The following is a 10,419-nucleotide window of genomic DNA, read 5'->3' on the forward strand; positions in this document are numbered from 1 at the left end:
CGGTAATTTGGGAGGAATGAGAACATTTGAATTTAAAATAAAATCAATTGTCAACTTGATAGATTTTGAACACAATTGTTCAATTCAAGTCCAACAATTTCTCACAATAAGGAAAGACTGAACTTAAATTTGAGCGAGAAACCCGATCGTAATGAAAGTGTTTACCCCGTAATGTCACAAACTTAAAATAAATCAAACTCCTGCTTGAAACTAAAAGATGGCGCAATAATAAACAAAATAAGCATGGTCGTACTACGTATGAAATTATAGGTCAAGGGTCATAGGCTCCATGAGCAAACGGTGATTTTTATTTCAAAGTTCTATAGGCCTAATCAATTTCATCAGTTAAATTTGTAGAAAGATTTTATCCTCGGGGGTAGGCTGAATGTAAATGTTTCTTCGGCAAATACATGATAATAAGAGCAAGGCCCACATTCAATATTGGATATTTATTATTTCTATTAAACGAGTAAAATGAACATTATAGGCTAAATATATAAATATTACTACAAGATACAACGAGGGCGCTATTTTGTTTATTAAATTTTAATAATTTACATTTAAAATAAAATACTTTTGCATTGCAAATTATCGAGAATAAATCAAATATGTTTTTGTCAAATCTGTTATCAATGAATATATCACGAACCACACCACGATATGCCGAAAGATTAGGTGCGCGTACAATAATGAATAATAAAGTATCAATACTTGCACGCGCGCGTACAAAAATGGATGAAATATATCATCATTGTTTGTACGCGCGCGTGAACTATCATTAGAATGTAATCAATGTGCTTACACTCCTGATGACTTGTGATAGCCATCTGTCAGGGAATATTAGCAAATTAAAGAAAGACTATTTTGGTAATAAAACAAAATGAATGTGCGCTTAAATTATTACCAATGTTATGGAATGCTAACCAATGAACATATGTATACCTCATCCACTTTGATTAGGTATAATACATCTCACAACATATAAACGATAAATATGTCAAACGTGGCGATAAACATCAAAGGACAAATGGTAGTAAATGCGAAGCCGATGAAACAAACTCAATAGAAGAAACTTCGAAAAACAAACGTAGAAACATCAACAAAAATAAAGGCAGTCACGATAGATACATATATCATGACTATTAATACAACGATGGGATAAAACATTGCAAACAAAAGCAAACCAGACTGATTTTGATTTACGGTAGTGGACTGACGATATACGATTGTTGTATATAATTGTGATTATATTTATATACAAACAGGTAATTATATGTTTATCGGTATTGAACTGGATTAATGATAAATAATGTGTTCATTGTGCAGATTATATTATCTATTTTTATCATTATATATTATTAATGATTTTTTTGGTAGGTCCCTACCGTACCAATCAAGAAATACAGGCAATTGTATGCATATATCAAAGATGTATTGTCCCCTTAAAAATATTTTTGTTGAATATGCCATTTTAATGTCACATAATTTATATAAAGTTATTTTTACAAAAATCAATAGAAGATCGAAAAAAAAATATTAACCTGAAAAACTGTAGTTTTTGGTTGAATGTAACCGTTTATTTTGTCTTTTTATAAATGAAAACATTATTTTATCAAAACTGCGAAATGGCCTATTCAAAGTATTTATATTTATCTTAATTAAATTAGGACTACATCTTTACATTTTATTACGTTTTTTTCTTTTTTGAAATCCATGCCATTTCAATGTCACACAACAGTTTACTTCTTTAAACAAAAATTTTATCGAAAAAACGAAATATTAACTTGAAAAAACACCACAACTTACAGGAAAATTAGTAAATCAAAGCCCATCTGTCTGTCTGTCAGACAACGGGTCTTTGGTTAAATTTAACAGTTTCTTTTGTCTTTTTATAAATCGGAAATAATTATTTTGTTTTGACTTAACTATTAAATTTTTTTTTACACATTTATGTATGCTTTTATTCGTTGAATATTTAGGCCCTACAGAAATCACCTAACGTATAATCACACGTTTGACTACTGAGATGTTGAAGATACTAAATACAATTCATACAATTTCAAATTTAAGCTGTTAATGGTATTTCAAGATTGTTAAGATACTGATCAACTCTGACCTTGATGTGTTCCTTTTTACTTGAAAATAAATTGAAATAAAATGTTACTTTAAACAAGAAAGAAAGAATTCGATTAATTTAATCAGAAGAGATTAACTTGTAACTCTATATAATCATTATTGTGTAGCTAAGTAACGGGATTAGACATATCACTGATAGGGCTAATCAGGTTCAATCGAACAATATTTAAATCGCTGCAACAAAAGTTACAGTACATTTTTTTAATGATACATAGTAAAATCAAATAACATCAGAGACCCAGGGGAAAATTCAGACACTTTTATGGAAAAAATAATGAATCATTGGTTTTTTTTATCTCATATATTATGTCAACGGTAAATATGTTTTATGGATCCGAAGTAAGGACTCCGCCAAACCTACGCCCTCTCATATCGGATCCACTGATTGTACAATGCCATACATGATTTACTTTGTTTTATGTTTAATTGTCATTTATTAAGGACCGGATCCACTGATTGTACAATGCGATAGTATATGATTTACTTTGTCTTATGTTTTAATTTTATTAAGGATGTTATGACTTCAAAATGAAAGGTGTGCCTTTACTTCAGTCACAAAACACAACCATTATCATCTTCCATTGTCGTTATAGGCTACATGCTATCATTATCCTTCATAACAACTTATAACGTCTCATTTTCAAATTTTTAGTTAATTTCACATTCATTCTAGTCATCTTCAATTTATTCTCACAATATTATAATAATGTAATAGTAAAAATCAGAGTTGTAAAAAATATGTAGAAGATGCAGATTGCTGGAGATACTTAAATAAGCCATTTAATGCTTTAACGTTCCACCAGGAAAAATAAAACTTATTTATCTCATATTATGTATAAATATTAAATAAGCATTTTAAGCGAAGTCAAAAAAATAGAAAAATTGTAAAAACAAAAATGAATAGGCCTGAATACATTTTAAAAATAAAGAATTGTACAAAACGATCTTGAATTTAGAAGATGTTACTAATAACTAATTGCATAAGGCCTACACATTTTATTAATAAATAAGGAATAACAACTTAAATATTTTCAAATTAAGTAGGCCTAAGCAATAAATATAAATGTTGTTTTAATCAATTTGAGGGACCGCATCCAAACATTTCTACGTTGTTAGCTTCAAATCTTTGTATTGACTTCATATGTTTTTCACTGTTTTATAAGAAAATACAAATAGGCCAACGATAGATAAAGTAAACATTTGATCCATTTTAATGGAAGTAATGAAATACTTCATCGCTTATAAACTATTTGCCAAACAAATTTACCTAACAATATTCATTAAAATGTTTGGAAATGCTTAATCCGGGTATAATTATAATGTTTGTTTATTTTTACAAATTCTAATTCTTCTCGTCTCTTCATCACCTTTTGGCTCACCTCTTCCTGATTTCGTGTAGAATTGAATACAAGCATAATAGCCAATTAAATATAAGTATCATATTACACGTTATAAGAGCTTCTAATCCTTTTGCAACATTTGGACACCTGGTCCAGGTGTCATCTTAATAACAATAACTTTAGTTATTATGGTCTGATCACTTATCTCTGTATACGCCTATAGCGTACAAACATTCCGGTGCAAAATATTCCTAATAGTTATCGATTTTGTAAGACCTTGAGAGGCACCTATACATGACTACAAATTGTATGATTTCATGCACTTTGAAGCCTCGTCATTGACCAATTAATTAATCGCAAAATATTTCTGATTTTAATCGGTGAATTAAATTAAAGTTGTACTTTCAAGTATTGAATTAATTATTTGTTTATTCATCAGTTACAAAAGGTGTTAAAACGTAAATCACGATATACCGGTACCCATTCACGTGGTTAACGTTATTATTTTAATTCGTTAAAAAATATTCCTGGCTTGAAAACACTTTACAATCTTAAGACTTCTTTAAATTATTTCAATTAAACGCAATATTTTGCAAATTTAAAAAATTGAAATTTCAACCTATTTAGTTTTAAATAACAACTAACAATCTCTTCCAAACCCTTATTATATACACTTATATTCCCATAATTCTTAGATGATTAAATATTTTTATATCAATCAATTACTTGTTTTCTTCAAAAAACATTGGCGACTAAGAACTTCAAACCGACGTAAAGTCAAGTTATAACGCGACAAATCTAAGTTTAGGCATAGGCCTATGTGTTCTTTGGAAATAAGAATACTAAGTTCAACCGACGAAAAGTCAAGTTCTTACGCGAAAAATCATGTTTAGGCTTAGATGTGTTTTTTAGAATAAGAACTAGACTAAGAACTTCAAACCGACGTAAAGTCAAATTCTAACGCGAAAGTGATCAAACTAAAGCAAGTATAGTTAATTAGATAATTGTTTCATAGGCTCAAACACTTTGAAATTTAATTAAGTAGTTGTAGTTTCTATAAGGCCCCGTTTCTGCTGCCAAAAATATACCGTATATATACGGTATATTTTATATACGGTATATTTTTTGGCAGCAGAAATGGGTCTCATAAAAAATATACCGTATATATATGCGGTATATATACCGTATAAATATCCCCATCGTTTGTGGATATTATACGGTATATTCCAAAATATACCGTATATTTCGTACCCCATTTCTGCTGCACTCAAAATATACCGTAAATGTGGCCAGACTCGTGACACGAGGTCAAAAACTAACAGAGCGCGACGCGTTTGTTTTGGTTTTTCTGCTGCATTGAAAGTTGAAACACACGTGTAAAAGCAAGCAACAGATCAAAATGTCACTGTGGACCGAACAAATCACTATTTTTGCAATTCAATTGTGGGGGGAAGCGAAGGTTGGGGGGGAGACTGCATGGCAACAGAAGAGATACCGAGATTTTAATTACAATAAATCGAATGTTCTTACACGACAACAACGTGATGTAAAATCATGGTAAAATACTGTATAATAGAAAATGGAAATTAAAACGGCAATATAGGATAATATAGCATAATATAAACTCAATTTGAATAACAGAGTTTATTTATACAGTAGTGACATTTCTAGATTGTGCTTGTATGTGCGGTGTAAATTCGTTGCCACTTCTGCTCATTAAATTTAAAATAGAAAGCAATGCTGTCATGTAACCTCACTACACGAGACTCTAGGTCAATCCATACTTCCGTCTCACGAAATGCATTTTGGGTAATGAAAGCCAACTTTTTTACAACCCACCCACGAAGTATGTGCAGCGGAAACGGTGCACGAATTTCATATACGGTATATTTATACGGTATATTTATACGGTATATTTTGGGTTGGCAGCAGAAACGGGCCCTAAGTGAACTACGCTGGTTCGCTTTATCAAGCCATAGAGGAATTAGTTTAAACGTCCATGTTCTCAACATCGATTGTAGTAGATGCTTGATTCAAATTCATTAGGCACTCATTGTATTCTAATTGACTAGCAAGAAAATCACTTCTAATACTGAGTCAATATAAATTGTACATTATTTTTCTAATTTGCTAATTCAAAGTGTGGATATAATTCAATTTCGTTCGGCCCATTATCATCGATAGACTGAGGACATTAATAGCTAGCAGCCGGGTCTTTCTGCAAGTTTCTGACTAATCAATATATCTACGTACAGTCGTATAAGCAGTATGACTAATTATATCCCATTTACATCCTCATAATATAAACGATCACTCGGAGGCCTTTCAACTATATTTCTAGGCAATTACTAAAGTTATTTGCTATAATAATTAATACAAATGCACCGAGAAGAAGAGAGATACCTAAAGGAAACGTCTGTTAATGATAACATAAATATAGATATCTTTCGATTTCTTTTCAATTAAAATTCATTACTTTTGTGGTTATTCAGAACATGGCTCAGACCAATTTATATCAATTTAACATTAACGTAACTAAATAAATAAATAAATTATTATATAACTGCAATTGCAGAATGTTAACGTTTTATCTTAATATTATAGGAATGTTTTTTAAAGTGTGTAATTTACTGTAATTCATTTTATGTAAGTATTTCTATGTGGAGAACCTCCCGACGGTTATTTTTATTTATAGTAGCTATTAGGTGATGCTGCCTCATTGTTTTACATTTGTACTGTTTTTTGTCTTTGTATTTGAAAAATGTTAGCGAATTAAATGATATGATATACTTTCATTTTATGCGATTAAATAAGCAAAAATTGGATCACCAAGACACGGAGAACACTTTCTGTGTTTTTAAAAATCAGACATTTAGTGTCTGGGTATGTGACCCAATATTCTTAAAACCCAGAATTAGCTTAACACCTGTGCTTAAACGGCATGTACAATCATATCACGATTATAACACCAGAAATACTACGTGTGTTCCGTTTTCCTGTCTATCATCGTATCTAACGATTAGCGTGAGTTATATTTACAACCAATCTCAACTGTGAGATGTTCCTAAATGCCAACCTATCCAAATAAGCTGTTGAGACTGACGACCTTAACGCCGCGGTGTTAACTATTTTTTCTTGGACTATCTTAAAAGCCCTCATAAACGCTAACATTAACTACTAAAGGATAAACAGTCGAGCGAGAGAACAACTTGATGGCTTTTTAATTCCTTCGCTAAGAAGGTACCACAAAAACACCTAACTATTCTCACCTGTCTGGGTAGAGTTTATAGTCATTAATCAGACGAGAAACTGATGGTATGTTATAGCAAACGAGTGAATAATGAGAGATATTACCTCTACCGTGATAAAACATTCAATAATTTACAGATTGACGAACATCGTACATGACAATTACAAATTCATATACATTTAGCAGGAAATTTAGTACGCATTTATTATCAAATGTATAGCCAAATAACAAAACTATGTTTCCCAACTCCAACAGTCTGTTACTGCTAATCAAGGAACCGTTCAAACAAGAGGTGACGTTACATTAGCCTACGTACTGCTTTAAAAACTAATATTAGCAATACATTGCATTTAAAATTACTGGTGTATAGATCTAAATAAATATGTTTGTTCTGTATGAAAAAGAATCGGATACGTTGACGCACTGGTACGTGATGCAACAACAGTAAAACCCAGATTAATTTTATTTAATGTAAAGGCAGTGTAAATTGACCAAATACCGATTTGATAATTGATAAAATTGAAGTAGCACTCGTCGTACACGCACGTACGTGACAATCTTACGAATACGTTATTCTCTAGGCAAGTAGGGTAAACCTAAATCTTACACTCAACGTAAATCACCATTCTTATCGTAATCATTTCATAGTTTCTAAAGCGGTAAAGTTTGTTCGCTATTGGACGACGATACGCAAGGACGTCGCACGTGAAACGCAAGACCAATCACAAGTAACAGTTCGTTCCGTTATTGGTCAAATTACTTGAGCATTGCGTTGCGTGTAAACCAAGCTTTAATAAAAAGGTGAAAATACTGCTTATAAAAATCGTTACATTTGTGATGATAAATGCTATTTAAGTATCAAGTTTATACGAACTGAGGGGTAATAACATAAGATAAGAGAATGACGATATTGAATAAGAATGTGTCAATGATATGATAAACTAATGAGTTGATAATCACATAATAGAATGTACAGCAGGTATGTAATTGATGCTTCACAAACAACAGCGTTCAAACTATGATACAAATTTAGTACGCGCGTCCGCTTCACGTTTTTAACGCGCAAAACGTAAGTTCGGACAAACATTAAAACAAGTTTTGATAATAAATTTTTAATTATAATATGCCAATTGTATATTCCATAATTTGAAAGTAACCCGTTATAAAAAATGTTAAAAACCATGTGTAAATTTACTGAACTTCCAAATGTACTCAGCGTTATAAATCTTGCCATAACTTATGAAATAATTCGACATGATTGGTCAATTAGTGACCAGGTGACCTTGAGTTCACCTTCTGTGTTGTCGAAACCATTAGTAACTCATCAACATCATCATCAACACCTTGATTTACGCTCGGGTCATCAAAGAAAACCGGACTTTGTGTGGTCCATGTCCATCTTCCCCACCTTGGTACAACCATACAACCCTACTCGTACACATCATGTGTGGTAGCACGGGGCTGTTTGTTGATACCGGTTGAGCTGTGCCTAAAAACATTAATCAAAGAGCTATGAAAAAGGTATTAGGTCACGAGAAAGTCGTAGGCTACACGAAGTTTTTACAATACCTTAAGTTGCACCTGAGCGGTTGGATTTATTGTTTGTGCGTTTGCTACTGCAAATAATCAAACGATAGCAATGGCTAAATGGTCTGTCAAATTACGCCGGTAATATAAATGTTGACATTAAATTAGGCGTTCATTGCTGATCGGTTCGTGCGTCTTGTAGCCTCATGTTTACATCATTTTTACTTCTATACAGTAATCAGTGTCATAAGTGATGTTTACGTTTCTTGTAAGTTACAAGAGGTATTTTGGTCATCATTGTGTGTTGATATCAAGGTAATCTAGCCGGCCTGTTATGCTTAGATTATTTGTCTTCCCACTCCCATCATGAGAATATCCGCCAACAAGAAATCTATAAGCAAAAAGATAGCTATGGATTGAGTTGCATTTAACTGATTAGGTTTAGGCCTACATAAAATTAAATTGGGTGTGTAGAGTGGCCTAGAAAATAACATGTTTTATCTATCTTTCGTGGGTGTAACTCGCATCTATTTATTCTTCAAAGTTCCAGCACATTTTTCAATAAAATCACAGGTAAAATACAAATATTGATTGAATTGTATTTTGATGTACATAAATGAAATTGGGTATGGGAGTGGCCTAACATATAGAATATTTTTATCTCTTTTCGTGGGTGTAACTCTGTATTTATTTATTCAAATTTCCAGCACAATTCAATAAAATCACAAGTAAAATACATAAATGTGATTATGAGAGTGGCCTAAAATATAAAAGGTGAAACTGCCTTTATTTATGATTTCCGACACATAAGTAAGTACTGTAAGTAAAATCACAGGTATAAAATGTCTGTAATTAATAACTAACCAAATATCATTTTAAAACGAACTAACTAAATCAATATTAATAATATAACTCATGAAGAACAATTTATGTGATTTTATAATAATGACTACCTTGGTTTTATACGATAAAAATAGTACACAGATTTACAAGTAAACACGTACGTAAAAGTACAAGTTAACCCATATCATTGTTAGGAATAAAAAGAAACGCATCGTAATCTTTGATAACATCACTAGTAATTGTATTGCAGTAATACCAGTTTAGATCTCTGCTTTTGTTCATCTACCTCTTATCAAACACAACTGTTATCTTCAAAATAGAAATTACTCTCAGAAATATAAAGCGTTTCACGATTTACAAAAATATAAACTCAAAATACATTGATTTAAAACGCAAGTGATCTGACCAAAATACAAATGAAGGTTCTTTATCGATTGCCCTTTTAAATTGCCGTTTTCAGAGGAAGCGGGGGGGGGGGGGTGTTGGGAATTCGTCTCTGTGCAGAAATGCACTGACTAAAGGAGATGAGTAATACATTGATCTCAATGTCCAGTAGGTCCGCGCCAGAAGGAGTGTCTGAGCAGGGGTCCAGTATGAACGACCACATGAGAGATGGCGGTATGTTTTGGAGATGGATATTGTGGTAAATAACTACTAACATTTGTAACTTCTGTGTTCTGGGGGATAAAGTACCTCATTGTCGACTGAATTCACTGTACATGTATAACGCCTGTTATGTTACTTTGGCATATACTGTAGGCCTACATCATATGTATTACAGAATTTGCCTATGGATACCTACTGGAAAATAGATAGAAAGCGTCAATATTATAACCTCTCACGTTCTACCAAAGTGTGACCTTGTATTATTTTTAAAGTTGCTACAAATTAATTAACTTAAAAGTAATAATCTTATATATTTTAATTTCAGTGAACTCGCGATCATTCAAATTATGTACAAACAAAATCGCATTGTGATCAAGCCTCTATAATCGTTTAAAGGGTGTTTTAGATTTTCTTGCCGATAATATAAACTCAAAAAATAAACACTTACAATCAAGATTATAACTCACAATAATAAAAGCTAATTTCATAGGTGTTTTCCCGTTTGTTGTTAAAATTACGATATTTTGTCTAGATTTGTGAAAAGATGCACTTTTTAAAAGTCAAGTTCAAATATCAATTGAAATCGACCAAGGATCATACGCTTCAATGGTTTGACCTTTGTTCAGTTATAACAGCAGTGCTGCGGCTGGAATGAAAGAAATCCTACACATGGTTTTTAGATATAAAAAAACTTTATTAGACTATTTTTTGTTGCTT

The sequence above is a fragment of the Antedon mediterranea genome, chromosome 4 (genome assembly GCF_964355755.1).
Source record: "Antedon mediterranea chromosome 4, ecAntMedi1.1, whole genome shotgun sequence".
NCBI lineage: Eukaryota > Metazoa > Echinodermata > Crinoidea > Comatulida > Antedonidae > Antedon > Antedon mediterranea.